Genomic DNA, 14,950 nt, shown 5'->3' with positions numbered 1-14,950 from the left:
GGTTTTTATATTCTCTATGTAATTTTAATTGCTATTTTTCAAATTCAAGTAGCATTAATGATAAAAGTTTCAGGTGTGCATCATTAAAATCCACATATAGCTGTACTATATTAAGTTTCTCACTTAGAGTCCACTTCTACCCCTTACCATGTCCTCTTTGTTCCTCATTTACCCACCCCTTTCCCTTCTGGTCATCATGAATTGGTCTTATATACATATATTTTTATCAGTCACGTAAATACACATATGTTTATTGTTCATCAGGACACAGGTTATTTCTAAATCTGGTCTATTGTAAATAACACTGTAATGAACATGGGGGTAATAAAATCTCTTCAAGTTAGTTTTGTATTTTGGAGAGTAATTACTCCGAAAAGCCCTGTGTTCTTGCCAGTATGCCTCCTCATCCCTCTCCTCCACTTTTTCTTCCTTGGCATTTTCATTTGAAAATATCTATTTTAGGCGCCTGAGTGACAGTGCTGTGGATAGGATATTTGCCTTGCACAAGCCAGCCCCAAGTTCTACCCCTGGCAGTGCTCAGAGGACCATATGTGGTGCTAAGGATTGAACCTGAGTGGGTTGTGTGCAAGGCCAGTGCCTTGCCTACTGCCTCTCCGGCCCTCACTTATAATCCTTTATACACCCATAGTATCTATAACTTAGTTTTAGTTTTAGTTTTTAGTTTTAGTTTAGTTTTAATTTTTCAGTTTTAGTTTTAATTTTAATTTATTTGATTTTTAATTTTGGTCTCTCTTTGTTAGTCTGGCTAAAGCACCTATTTTGTTAATCTTGGTTTTGTTGACATTTTGGATCTTTCTTTTTTTTGCTTTTTGTGTCACACCGGGCGATACACAGGGGTTACTCCTGGCTCTGGGCTCAGAATTACCCCTGGCAGTGCTCAGGGGATCACATGGGATGCTGGGAATTGAACCCAGGTCGGTTACATGCAAGGCAAACGCCCTACCCGCTGTGCTATTGCTCCAGCCCCAAACATTTTGGATCTTTCTAAATCTCTATTTTGTTCATTTTTTTTGGCTCTGATTTTAAGTATTTCTTTCTGCCTACTGACTTTTTTTTTCCTAGGGTTTTTTTTACTAGCTTAGATTTTTGTGATTCTTCTTATTTCCTGAGTAGTTCTGTATAGCTGTAATTTTTCCCTCTTTGCACTCTTTGCTGTTTTCCGTAGACTATGAAAAGCTTGACATTTATTTTTATTTATCTCTAGGTTTATTTTAATTTAGTTTTTTCTTCCTCATGGACCCAATAGTTTCTCAGTAATGTGTTGCTTATTCTTCAGAAATTTGTGAGTTTCACTCTTTTTTTATTATGGTTGACTTTTAGTTTTATACGATTATGATAAGACAAGATTCTTTATATAATTTCTATATTCATGATTTTACAGTTTTATATCTCAACACATGGTATATTCTTGAGAATATATCTGAAAAGAATATGTATCCTAGTGTTTTGAAGTGGTATATTCAGTAAATATCTTTTAAATCCATTTAATCTAATTTGGTGACTTTTTACCTGTATGAGCTGTCCATTGCTGTAAATGAGGTGTTAAAGTCCCCATTATGTCTGGCTGGCACACATCCAAAAGAACAAGAACAATCAGTGCTGGCATGGATGCAGGGAGAAAGGGACTCTCATTCATTGCTGGTGAGAGTGCTAACGGGTTCAGCCTTTTTGGAAAACAATATGGGTATTCCTCAAAAAACTAGAATTTGAGCTCCCATTTGACCCAACAACACCACTTCTGGGAATATATCCTAGGGCGCAAAAACACACAGCAGAAACACCATCTGCACTCCTAAGTTCATTGCAACACTATTCACAATAGTCAGAATATGGAAACAACTTGAGTGCCCAAGAACAGACCACTGGATTAAAAAAAAATAGGCTATGGTACATCTACACAATGGAATACTACACAGCTGTTGGGGAAAATGAAGTCATGAAATTTACCTATAAAAGGACAGACATGGAGAGTATAATACTGAGTTAAACGAGTCAGAAGAAGAGGGACAGGTATAAAATAACTGCATTTATTTGTGTTTCATATTAAAAAAATAGTATGAGACTGACATTCAAGGCCAGGGAAAACAGGGGCCAGGAAGTCTGGTCAATGGTTGAAACTACCACAAGTGTGTGGGGGACAGAGGGTAGGTGAGATAGAGAAGGGATCAGTATGACAATAATAGTTGGAAATGATCATACTGGATAAGAACTGAGTGTTGAAAGTAGGTAAGGGGATATACATGATAACCTTTCAATATCTATGCCTACAATGCCAAGAGAAAGAAAGAGATAGATAGATAGAGAGAGAGAGAGAGAGAGAGAGAGAGAGAGAGAGAGAGTCTACCACAGAGGCAGACTGGGTGCAGGTGGGAGTGATGGGGAGGAATTGGGGACATTGGTGCTGGGTAATGTACACTAGTGGTGGAGGGATGGGCTTTGGGACACTGTATGACTAAAACCTAATTATGTAATGGAAAATCTCACAATGATTCAATTTTAAAAATTTTGTAAGTAAATAAAGTCCCTATTATGATTGTTAGTGTCTCTCTTTGGTTATGTCAATATTTGCCTTACATTTTTTGGAGCTACTATTTTGGGTGCATATATATTAAGAATTTTTGTGCCTTACTATTATTCTGATCACTTTACCATTTTATAACATCCATTTTTTTCTCTTGCTATTATTTTTGGGCTTGAAGCTTATTCAACGGGTAATTTCTGCCTTTTTTAAAATTTAGGAGTATTGCTATTTATTCAGTCAATGATTAAGCTAATTGAATTGGGCATGAACTCCACATTACTTTCAAAATTTTTTTAAATTTAATATCCTTGAGAAAGATCATTACAAAGCAGTTCATAATTGGGTTTCAGCCATGCAATGATCCAGCACCCATCTCTCCACCAGTGTGCATTTCCTACCATCAATGTCCCCTGTTCCCCTGCCACCATCCCCAACACCCCACCCCCACCCTCAGCTTCCCTCTACAGGTGGCACTTTTCTTCTTGCTCTTTCTATCCTTTTCCATTTGTGCATTATGTTGCAACACAGGTGCTAAGAGGTCATGGTGTTTGTTCGGGGCATTCAGTATTTTCATCAGGACGGTAAGACTGGAGTAGCTTTTCAATTGGGTGGCTGCTTTGGGGTGCGGATGTGACTGCTGAGGCTTCTAGAAGTACAGGGAGGAGGGGGTGGTAGGCCATCCTGACCCCTAGAAAGCCTGGAGATTTCAGTCACAAAACCCACATACCTGAATTTTCAGCAGGTTATGTCTCAGTGAGATGGTCCTGAGACAGTGGAGTCAAGTCAGGGTTATGACGGCAATTTTGGATTGTGGGAGCAAACAGCTGCCAGGGCCTTTGCTTGGGCAGGCACCAAGCTGGCCAGCTCCCCTCCAATTTACCCCAGTCTGTTCAGCCATGCATGGATCTGTTAACTGCAGCTTTTGATCTCCTTCAAGGTTTATTTTTGGATCACTGAAGCAAGGCTGGTAGTAGAGCTAACATGGTAATTTCTGCTTTTTTAAAGTTCTCTATTACCTTGGGTACAAGTTTCTATTCCTTTACTTTCCTTGCATATTTGCCTTAACAGTTTCAGTAAATATTTTGTTAATAGTTTATAGTTAAGATTTGCATTTTGATCATTTTGAAACTATATTCTGATAGTGCATCCAGTCTATTTAAAATTAAGGGCAATTATTACTATATGGGAATGTGCTACTACCATTTTATTGTTAGCATTCTGGTTAAATATGGCCATGTTTAATTTTTATGAACTTTCTTTTTGTTTTCAATTTAGACAGAGCTCCTTTCAACATTTCTTACTGGGGAAGCCTAATGTTGGCAAGTTCCTTAGCTTTTGTTGTCTTTGAGGACTTTTATTTCTCCCTTATATAAGAAAATCTTAGAAAATATATATTAAGTGGAAAGTTCTGTCTTTGAATATTTTAAATATGTTTTTCTATTTTACACTCACCTGTAGTTTTTTCTGAGAAGCATGATGAAAGCTTGGTGGGATACAATTTAAGTTACTACCTTCCTTATTTACTCTCCTTCAATATTATTTTCTTGTCTAAACTCTTGATAGATTTACTATTCTGTCTTGGTGTAAGTTATTTTGTACTTAGTCAAGTTTTCTGTTAGCTTCATTGACTTGCATATTCAGTTCCTTTTCAAGTTTGGGAGCTTTTCTAATACGAATTCTTACTCTCTTTCTCTCTCTTTCTCTCCCTCTCTCTCTGTATGTCCCTCTTCCCCTCTCTCTCCCTCTGTTTTGGAATATCCATTCCTGTAATAAATAAGTTTTCATAGAGTTTATTAAATTTTTTAACATCTACTTCTCTCTCTTTCTCTCCCTCTCTCTCTCTCCCCTTCCACCTAAATCTATCTTGATCTATCTTGAGCTCACTGATTTAATCCTACATTTGGTCAATCCTGCTTTCATAGCTTTTCCTAGTATTCTTCATATCTTGAACTGTTATTATTTTCTTAATTAAAACTACAACTTCTAACATCTGCTGTTTTTATTTCTGAGTTCATTAACTTGTTGATATGAGTTTTGCTGCATCTTTTAGCTTTTCTGAATTCTCCTGTATCATTTTAACCTGACTTTCCAAGTTATCTTCCTCTTTGGAGCTTCTTAGAGAAATTTTGGGCTTTCTTTCCGATAGGGAGATATAACCTGTTATGTCTTTGAGGCTGGATTGTGGAGAGTTGTTTTCTCTTTGTAATATATTCCTTGAGGTCACACATTTCCATGTGCTTTTTTCCCCTTTTGCTCATTTTGGCACTTGAAACTTCTCCTCCCTTAAAAATTTATCTTGACCATAAATTTGGAGAGTATAATAAATTGCACCTCTCCATCAGGTGATATCATGACTTTATTTTGTTTTCCTCAGATGGCACTCATAGGTACTGAAATTTGTATTTGCACTTTTTGTTTCAGCAGGCTGGGTAATGGGATGGAATCAAGTTGCTGCCTCTGATTCGTGTCTGTGGCACCAGCAATGACCTTGCTCTAGGGACTGAAATCTAAGACTCAGCAAGTTGGACACTATTGGTGCTCTTCACAAAGCCAATATTTTGCCCAATAGTGGGAGTGTAATTAGAGAGATTTCTCTTTTTATCCTCCTCCTCAGGTCTGTGTGGATCACCCACCTACTCCTTATGGGTACCCACTGAACCAAGAACCGGCCCTCCACACTATTTCAAAGCCACACCTGTGTTGCCTGCCTTAGGCCCTATCTGCTGCTGTTCTCACTGCCTGCCTTCTGTCCGAAGAAGCATGACTCTCCTCCTATCTCTAGAAAATCAAACATCAAGGTTGGGACAGTCCCCTCGGTGAAACAAGTTTAGCTTAGTTTTGACAAGCTAACCCTGTGTCCAAGCAGAAAATGTGCTGCTAAAATAAAATATATTACAATGGCTTCAATACTGTACACTAAATGTGCTTTCTTACTGGTTTTCACCCTATGGTCACAACTATGTACATATTCCGTCTTTAGTCTTAATGTATATGTCAGTTTTTAATGTACCTGCTAACTATTCTTAATGTACCTGTTAGTGTAAACAATATCTCGAGTATGGGGAACCAGGAAACAGGGTGAGGGGATTGCAGATATTCTACGCAATAAATGTTTAGTCTGGCCCCATATTAGGGGGTTTCAAAGCTAACTTGTTACCTGGACAATCCACAGTATCTGTCTTCTGTATCACTGTATCACTGTCACCCCGTTGCTCATCGATTTGCACCAGTAACATCTCCATTATGAGACTTGTTGTTACTGTTTTTGGCATATCGAATTCACCACGAGTAGCTTACCAGGCTCTGCTCTGTGGGCAGGATACTCTTGGTAGCTTGCAGGGCTCTCCGAGAGGGACGGAGGAATCAAACCCAGTAGGCTGCATGCAAGGCAAATGCCCTACCCAATGTGCTATTGCTCCAGCCCCAGTGTCTGTCTTTTTCTGGCAAGTGACAGAGGTCATTCAAGCTCTGCCTTGGCAGTCAGGCAGGTTAAAGGTGATGACACAATTAGCTCACTACACATGGACCAAACTGTTAACAAATTTTTTAACAATAAAACGTTTTGTTAGCCAATTAAGGAATTCTGAATGCTGAATGAATATATTATAATATTAATGTGTTATCAGTAGTACAGGGGATGACTATGTGTTGTAGTTCTATTAAACATCCTCACCATTTAGAAAATGCCTAACATATTTACAGATGGATTGACATGAAGTCTGACATTTGTTTCAAAGTAATCTTGGGAAACAGACAAAGTGAAGAAATAAACAGATGAAACAAGACTGATTATGTATTGATAATTACTAAAGCCAATTGACAGAGCATGAGAAAGTTGGTTGATGGGACTTCCCAACTCTAATCTCCCTAAGTTAATGCCAGGTTAAAACGTTGATTAGTCCATCTCCACCCGTTTTCCTTGTAATCTTGTTTTTGTGTTTTGTTTTTCATTTTCAGTGCTGAGGATCAAATCCAGGGCTTCACACAAGCAAGGCAAATGCTCTACCACTGAGCTACGTCCCTGGCTCCTTTAGTTTAAAAGTAGCCTGTAAAATTTCCCACAATTTAAACTTTGAGAATTAAATTGTTTAGCAAGTTTCAGATTCTGGTGACATTATTTCTGTCAAGAGTTTTTCAGGTGTTACTAGATGTTTCCATCAAGGATACATAATATCTTGTTGTCATCTTTTAATATTCGCAGTCACTGCTGCGATTGCATTGATCCATTAATTTCTCAAATTACAAAATTGTATTTATTTTACCCTGAGGTACAGTTTATGCAGGAGATCTAGAAAGACTATTTAGTACTTTTCTATCACCCATAGTTTTCATAATAATGAATTTGTTCCCTGGAATTCTCTAGATTATAGATTTTATGTGTTTTAATCACTTGTAGTTGTTATTTTGTTGCTCCAATTGCCCCATCTTTGGCTAATGGGGGCTTATTAAAGTTGACATCTGAGTCATTTGTGATTTTATTGTTCACTTGGCAATTTATATTTAATGTACATATTTTAATGTATATTTATTGAGATATAATTTTAATATCATAAAATTCACCTCCTTCAGTTACGTAATTCAGTGGGTTTTTCTTGTTTAGCAAAATGTTGTGCAACACTCAGTATAATTCTCTCTATAATGTAACCAAACAAACACACAGAAAAAAACATAACAAATAATAGTCACTTCCTGTTTTCCCTCCCTCCAGCCCGTGGAAATTACTCTCTACTTCGATCTCTATAAATTTTCCTATTCCAGACATTTCAGAGAAGTGAGATCATGCAACATGTGTCATGGTGTCTGGCTACTTTCAAATAAGCATGATGTTTCCAGGCTTTCATCTATATTGTAACTTTACTTTTTTTCTTTATGATTAAATAACATTTTATTGTATGAATATTTCAGATATGATTTACCCTTTGTATGGACATTTGATTTGCTTTTGCATTTTGCCTACTGTGAACATTCATGCCTTATGTATTTTGTGTGTTCTCCTTCTCTTTCAATTTCTGTTGAAATTTCCTGAGGAACTGGGTTTCCAAACTTGCTGCTTCATTTTATTCTGAGTTCTTTTGACAAAACTAGTATTCTTGGGCCAGGGGGATGGCTGGAACACATGCCTTGCATGAAGGAGTTCCCGGTTTGAGCCCCAGCACCACATGGTTATGGCTCCAAAAACCAAATAAACCTTAGTTTATTTCTGGTACTTTTGTTGTTTTAAGGTGTGACAACACATTTTGTATATGGGTAGCTTGCTATGCACATTTTTCTCCACTTGACTTCTCCCCCCTGCTCCCAACCCTCCCACCACTTATCACAGCCTGGAGATCACTTCACAGGATAAGTGAGTGGTTCTTCCTCTATGCTTTGCTGTGCTTAGTATTTAAATCTGTGAAAGTACCATAGTTTATTCATCCAACACCATATGATGGGCACTCATTGTGTGTGTTTGTGTGTGTGTGTGCATACATGCACATTTTTACATTTTGCCAGTCCAGCTTTACGATAGATTCCTAGATATGATGTTGCCAGGTCGGTCCTTAACCAGTTTTGCTTTATATTAACAAATTCTCCTCTCTAGGGTTTGAACCAATTTGTATCCCCAATAAGAGTATATGAAAACATGTCAGATATTTATTTTTCTATGTGTCTACTACTCTCTAATAGTCTCCTTATGAGAGTTTTCTAAACTTTGGTAATTAGTCTGTATCTGATGGTTAAGCTAAAAATGTTTTCCAATTGTTTTCCTTGATGTGTTTACTTGGTTTATCATATTTAAAGATATAACTATATTGGGCTGGAGTGATAGCACAGTGGGTAGGGCCTTCGCCTTGCACGTGGTTGACCTGGGTTCGATTCCTCCCCCCCCCCCTCAGAGAGCCCAGCAAGCTACTGAGAGTATCTTGCCTGCACAGCAGAGCCTGGCAAGCTACCCTTGGCGTATTCAATATGCCAAAAACAGTAGCAGTAAGTCTCACAATGGAGATGTTACTGGTGCCCGGAAGCAAACCGATTAACAATGGGATGACAGTGACAGTGACAGAATTATTATATTTCTTGACAAGGCAACCTCTTAAGTTTGTGTCATAAGTCTCTTTGATAAACAATTTTCATATCTTAAACAAAAAATCTGATTCATCAACTTCTTAGTTTGTTAAACACTCTCTCCACCATAGATACCCCCACTCACATGCACACTTTCTGTACTCCCATCTCCCCACAAGTATGGGATCAGTAACCTGTAGGTCCTCATCCAATATTGACTTTATATTAATTTAATGTTGAATATTTAGGGGCTGGAGCGATAGCACAGAATGTAGGGCGTTTGCCTTGCAGGCGGCCAATCTGGGTTCAATTCCCAGTTTCCCATATGGTCCCTCGAACACCGCCAGGAGTAATTCCTGAATGTATGAACCAGGAGTAATCCCTGTGCATCGCCAGGTGTGACCCAAAAAGCAAGAAAATAAAAAATAAAGTTGAATATTTAGGAGTAGAAGTTGTATAGCATCTCCAATGAAAAATATTTTAAAATTTTGAAAAGAATGATTATTCTCAATTTTGTCTAATTCTTTACTAAAGAATTTGATTTCTTGGGTTTGAATGCTGGTTCCTATATTATGACTAATGGCCTGAGGCAGAAGAATTGAAATTGTTAGGTGTCACCTCCACCGAAAAAGATTTTTCTTGGGGCTTGAGTGATAGTCCTGCAGGTAGGGTGTTTGCCTTGTGTGCAGCCAACCTGGGGTTCAGTCTCCAGCATCCCATATGGTTCCCCAAGCACCACCAGGAAAAATTCCTGAGTGCAGAGCCAGAACTAGGCCCTGAGCATCGCTGGGTATGACCCAAAAAGGAAAAAAAAAGATATTTCTTTTTCATAAGATTTTCTATTTTCATAGATGTAGTTTGAATACCGCTTTTCAAGAATGGGCCTACCTATCAAAAAATAAAACTTGCTTTTTAGAATACATGTTTATTCATTTTTCTTCTCCTCATAATCTTCCCTCTGGCCAAAAGAATTAACTTGAAATCCTTCCTGCATTTTTGCTTACACAGGGATATGTGCTGTGTATATCATACCTTGACATGGATGGAAGAAAGTGGATAGAGTCTCACCTGCAGAAACATCTTATCTGGGGTTCAGACCCTGTTAACATATTGAGCTACTTGCTAGAGCTGGCATTTCACAGAGAGTTTTTGTCCCTTCTTGATATGGCCACGAGACACCAGGCAATGCCTCTCTGCTTAACTGGGTGACCCTTGATTCATAGTCCCATAAATGTCTAGATAGAGGAAGCAGCCTAGGGGAGATGGGCCATTATGGGACTAATGCATCTTTTACAGCCAGGAGCAGACCTTGATGCTGGCATCATGTGCTAAGTGAGGTTAACCCTAAGAATGATGTACAATAAATGGGTAAAAGTAGTGGGTATGGAACATGGAAGGAGGAGCCTAATTAATGTTGATCTTAGGGACTCTCAGAAAGACTCCACTATTTCCTCTCAAAATACACTATCTTCAACACTCATAGAATGTTGGAGTTGAAAAAAATCAATCTGAAAGTCAAAGAGGCAAGTGAGATTCTCAACATCTCACAGATATGGAAGGCAAGAGCCTGACCAGGGTCTGCCTACCCACATCCATGCCCTTTTTTCAATAGATCATTCAGAGCAGACTCTCCACCCAACTGTACACAATAATCTCCTGCACACGTATGCCCAGACCTCACCCCCAGAGATTCAGAGTAACTATTATAAGGCAAAATTTCCAGCACTTGCAAAAAAAAGTGGGGGGGGGGTTATGTGAAGAGTAGAGAAGGAAAAAAGGGATGCTAGGGGCAAGCTTAGTCAGCAAGGTGGCACAAGGCTGTTTCAAATGAGGTATGTCTCATTTTAGCGTCTGTTCTGAGGGCACTTGGATGTACACATACTCTCCCCAGGTCCCATATTTTCCATATTTGCCCTGACACATGACTGCCTGGTATCAGGACATTGGAAACAATCAAAGGGCATTGAGTAAAATCCATACCTTGTATCACAGTCATTGTTGAGACAGGTGAGAGGAAATGTCAAGATTCAAAAGGGCCATTTGGTAGAACTGGATGCTGAAACTCAGGTGGTGTGTGGATTTTTCTGTGTGTGTATATGTGTGTTTGTGTGTATGTGTGTATTTTTGTGTGTTTAGGAGTGTGTGTAGTGGTGTGGGCCATCTCCTCCTGATCCTGAAGAGCAGGTGCTTCAGCTGATCTTTTGCCCCTAAGCTCCACTCAGATGATCCCACTTTTTCTACAGTCTGGTTATTTATCCTCTCATTTAGCCTTTGTGTTTCCACCTTTGCCTTGTTCTTCTCCTCAACTGAAAATGATATTTGCGTTCAGGAGAGATAATTTTTATGCTTTTCATACAGGATGCAAGTGTTTGATCCCCAGCACCACATGGTCCCCTGAATGCCTCCAGGAGTCACCTTTGATCACTAACCCCAAACACTGGTAGGTGTGTCCCCCAAACAAAAAACAATAATCTTTGCCATTCCACAGCTTGTCCAAATCCTACCTTTATAGCTCCAGACAGCAGATAAGTCCATCCTTCCCAACCTCACCATACAGGTGACATTGGTCTTGAAGCTTCCACACCTCCTGAGTTTCCACACCTCCCTAAGTTCTCCATGTACAACTACTCAGTGCGGAGAACTGCTACGAGACGTCCATGTTTCTTTACAACTAAAGAGCTCATGGCTGAGAACTTCTGAGACATTCAATTTTAAAGTATCTGCTTCCCACAAAACTCACCTCACATGTGCATCCTAACTTAGAGTCCAGAAATTACAGCACCTGTTGCTAGCAGTGCAACTCAGCTCCTACACGTGTCAGGAGATTCAGCTGTGCATCTATGGCAAGGTCAGACCTGTTGGGTCTGCAGCGTATGCTTGTTTGGGGTCTTTATGGAGCATACGTGACTAGAGTCACTGGAGCTGATGATTGTCAACAGGGCTCAGACCCTCAGCTGAAGATCTATGCTTTCTCCCAGTCTCCCTGTGTCCCCTGCAAAAGAGAAACTTTCTGAAAGAAAGGAACTCCGTTTGTGCACAATAGACTATAGACTCCTATGTCCCCACAAGACAACTAAGTTGGGTTCCTCAAGTGCCAGGCCCACCAGTGGACCCTGCCAACCATGCACAGCCATCTGGCTGTGCTGTTGGATAAAGATGGGAGACTTCTCTTAGTGGCCCACGCCCTTGGGCTATCCCCCGACAACTCTGACAAGACCAGTCGCCTCCAACGTATTACCTTGCTAACCTTCATGGTGTTCAGAGAAAACAAGCCATCTAAAAGCTTCACATTCCTCTTGTCTCTGAATATAATGAAAATTCACTTTCACAAGAAACTAATCAATAAACTTTAAGAAAATGGAGAAAATGAAGAAATTAGCCTTTTCAGGGGAGGTGAAATATAAGTGAACCACTTCAAGAACAGCTAAACTGAACTTTCACACACTGGTTATAAATCCCTGTCAGATTGGCAATGTTCTCTGTTGCTGGTCTACCAAGCTTTCGCAGTGCACTCTGCCTCCTCTGGGGCAGTGTCCTAACTTTCATCTCCCCCCGCCCCCCACCCCCACCTCGACTGGACACTTGATAGAAGAGAAGCAGGGACTCACACTTCAAATCGTTCCCCACCAACATCTGAGAATCCCAAGACATAGGAGATGCAAAGAAGAAGCAAACACATCCTTAGACTACTTGCGAATGGGTGGGGATGGTAAAAAGCAGGAAGGTGTCATAACAGCTGTGTGTTCTGGGAAGATTAATCTGGCAGCAGTGTGCAGAATGGACCTGAGAGGGGAACCGGAGGCAGAGAGTGGTTCTGAGATGTTGGCAGGGAGCCCAGAGGGAGATAAGGGCGGGAGGCACTCTAAAGGGACAGACAGATGCCACATGTCGACCCCCGCCATAGATATGTATGTGTGTTTTAATTGCAGGCAGTCACCAGTTCCTTTGGAAAGTTGGAAGCAATAGACAAACAAATAAAACATATGAATTCACTTAGAAAAAATGGTCTATTCATGTTAGTGGAGGCTCCAAGCCCTGGAGAGATGATGGCTGCCTTCCTGAATAGAATTCAAATGAAACATTTTGGAGGTTTACAGTCTACTAGGCTTCTTTCTAGATTCTCTGACTGCAGTATTCCTAATACAGTCACTGTAACTTCCTTCTCTTACCTTTTTTTCACTTTTCTACACTGCCAGACCCTATGACTTTGTCTTTCTGGGAGGTGATCAGAGCCAGCTAGGGAGGCAGGCTAGAGATATGACTAGGGTACTCGAGGAGTGGGGTGGATATTCCAGATAGAACATAGGGTACGAAAATGGAATTGAAGATTTAAAAAAAGGAAGTCCTCAGAGGAGATGAGTCTGTCAGGGGCAGAGGAATAGCAGCTTCCGGGCAAAGTCGCATTCAACCTGTTTCAGAATCTCTCTAAGAGCTGGATAGGAAAGATAACTTGAGGAAAGTGCAAGTGGAATATAACTGATATGAAGAAAGTTGTTACCATTTATAAGTGTGTGTGTGTGTGTGTGTGTGTGTGTTTGGGGCCTCCCAAGCAGTGCTTGGCAAGCCCAGCAGCAGAGCCCACTGGTGATTTTTCGCCAACCAGGCTAGCATGTCAATGTGAGGGTTTAAGGATGCAGTGAAGCTCAGGCCTTACAATGCAAGAAATTACCTGAGCCACCCCAGTGGTGCTTGGGACCCTTCAGAGTCACATCTGATGGTGCTCAGAGACCTTTAGAGCTGTACTCAGTTGTGCCTGGGAAATAATAGGGTGCCGTGATAGAATTGGAGCCTGGCTCATGCAAGACATGTGCCTTTACTCCTATACTATCTCCCAACCCCTGTCAACTTAAAAAAAATTATGGGGCTATACATGGATATACTTGATGATCCAGTGGTCATGGGCATAGGCAAGGGGAGTAGGAGTGGATATTAAGGATCAAACCAAGAATGCAAAGGCTTGGTGGTACTGGGGATTGGGTGGTAGGGATCTAGCTGAAGCTGTGAGAGCCTGGTGGTACTGGGGACAAGGAGTGGGTGGTGAGGGTAGGTGCTTGGGATCAAGCCAAAGACCTTGAATGTGCTCCACCACTTGAATCCTCCCCAGTCCTAGAATGTTGTTATCTTTTGTGATACTCTTACATGAGCAATACAAATTAAATAGTCCAAGAAGAGGAGTGCTCCACAAGAATCCACTCCTGGGTGTTCCAGAAGGACCCAGGTCCCAGGATCTTCCACGGAATGAGGAAAAGTTCAGCCCAGCCATCACCACCTCTCTTGGGGTAGATTCTGAGCTCACCAAGAAACCTTCTGACTATAAATTCCCATTTCTGGAAAACAGAGGTGGATAACCTGCCACTGCTAGCCCATTTGTGAATTGGCCTGGCACGCATGTATCCCATGAAGCATTGCCAGTCCAAACCTACATCCCAGGATCTGAAATCATAAGACATTGGCAGAAAAGATAGTACAGCATAAGGCACATGCCCTGCACAGAGTTGAGCCCAGCTGGATCTCTAGCACCATTTGATTCCCGAGTAAAGCCAGGCATGGCCCTGGAGGCCCCCAGCACTGCAACCTCGGGCCCCCACAGTGAGCCATTGGCCCTAGAATCATTGGGAGAGGGCCCTGGGCTCCTGAGCACCACTTGAGGCTCCTGGAAGTAGAAAACTGAACTCTGAACTGATTCAGCTGAGGGAGCTGCAAAACCCAGGGCCTGTGCCGGTTACAGCCAGCCTGCATCCTCTGTACATCTGTTCAGCGAGGCTGTGCGCCTGCTTGCCCCATGCTGAGTAGGGGTTGCATTTTTCAGAGAATATCACATTGAACCCCACATCCTCACTACCTAACAGTGTTTTCACTTGGCCACATTTGCTTTTTATTTTAAAGTAAACCCAGGAATGATGGGAATTTTTAAAATATAGTTATTTTCTCACATAGCCGTAGTGCCAATAACACATCTAACAAAATGATCAATAATACAACCGTACCATTGAGTATCAACTCCAAATACAAATTTCTGCATTCCCAATAATGAGTCCATACTGGTTTGTGAGCAGCATTTTTTTTCTTTTTGGGTCACATCCCGCCTCCTACAGGGGTTGCTCCTGGCTCTGCACTCAGGAATTACTCCTGGTGGCACTCAGGGGACCATATGGGATGCTGAGAATTGAACACTGGTCAATCATGTGCAAGGCAAACATCCTATCCACTGTGCTATTGCTCCAGCCCTGGCAACATTTTTTTAGAAGCCTCCAACTTCTGTCAAATATCCCAGTAAGGGAATGACCGAGTGCGAGCAGTCCACCTCATCTTCCGGTAGGCTGTTTTAATTAGAAAGAAAATGGAGAGTTCTATAAAAAAAAA

Source organism: Sorex araneus, chromosome 7 (assembly GCF_027595985.1).
Source record: "Sorex araneus isolate mSorAra2 chromosome 7, mSorAra2.pri, whole genome shotgun sequence".
NCBI lineage: Eukaryota > Metazoa > Chordata > Mammalia > Eulipotyphla > Soricidae > Sorex > Sorex araneus.
This window is presented reverse-complemented; position numbering follows the sequence as displayed.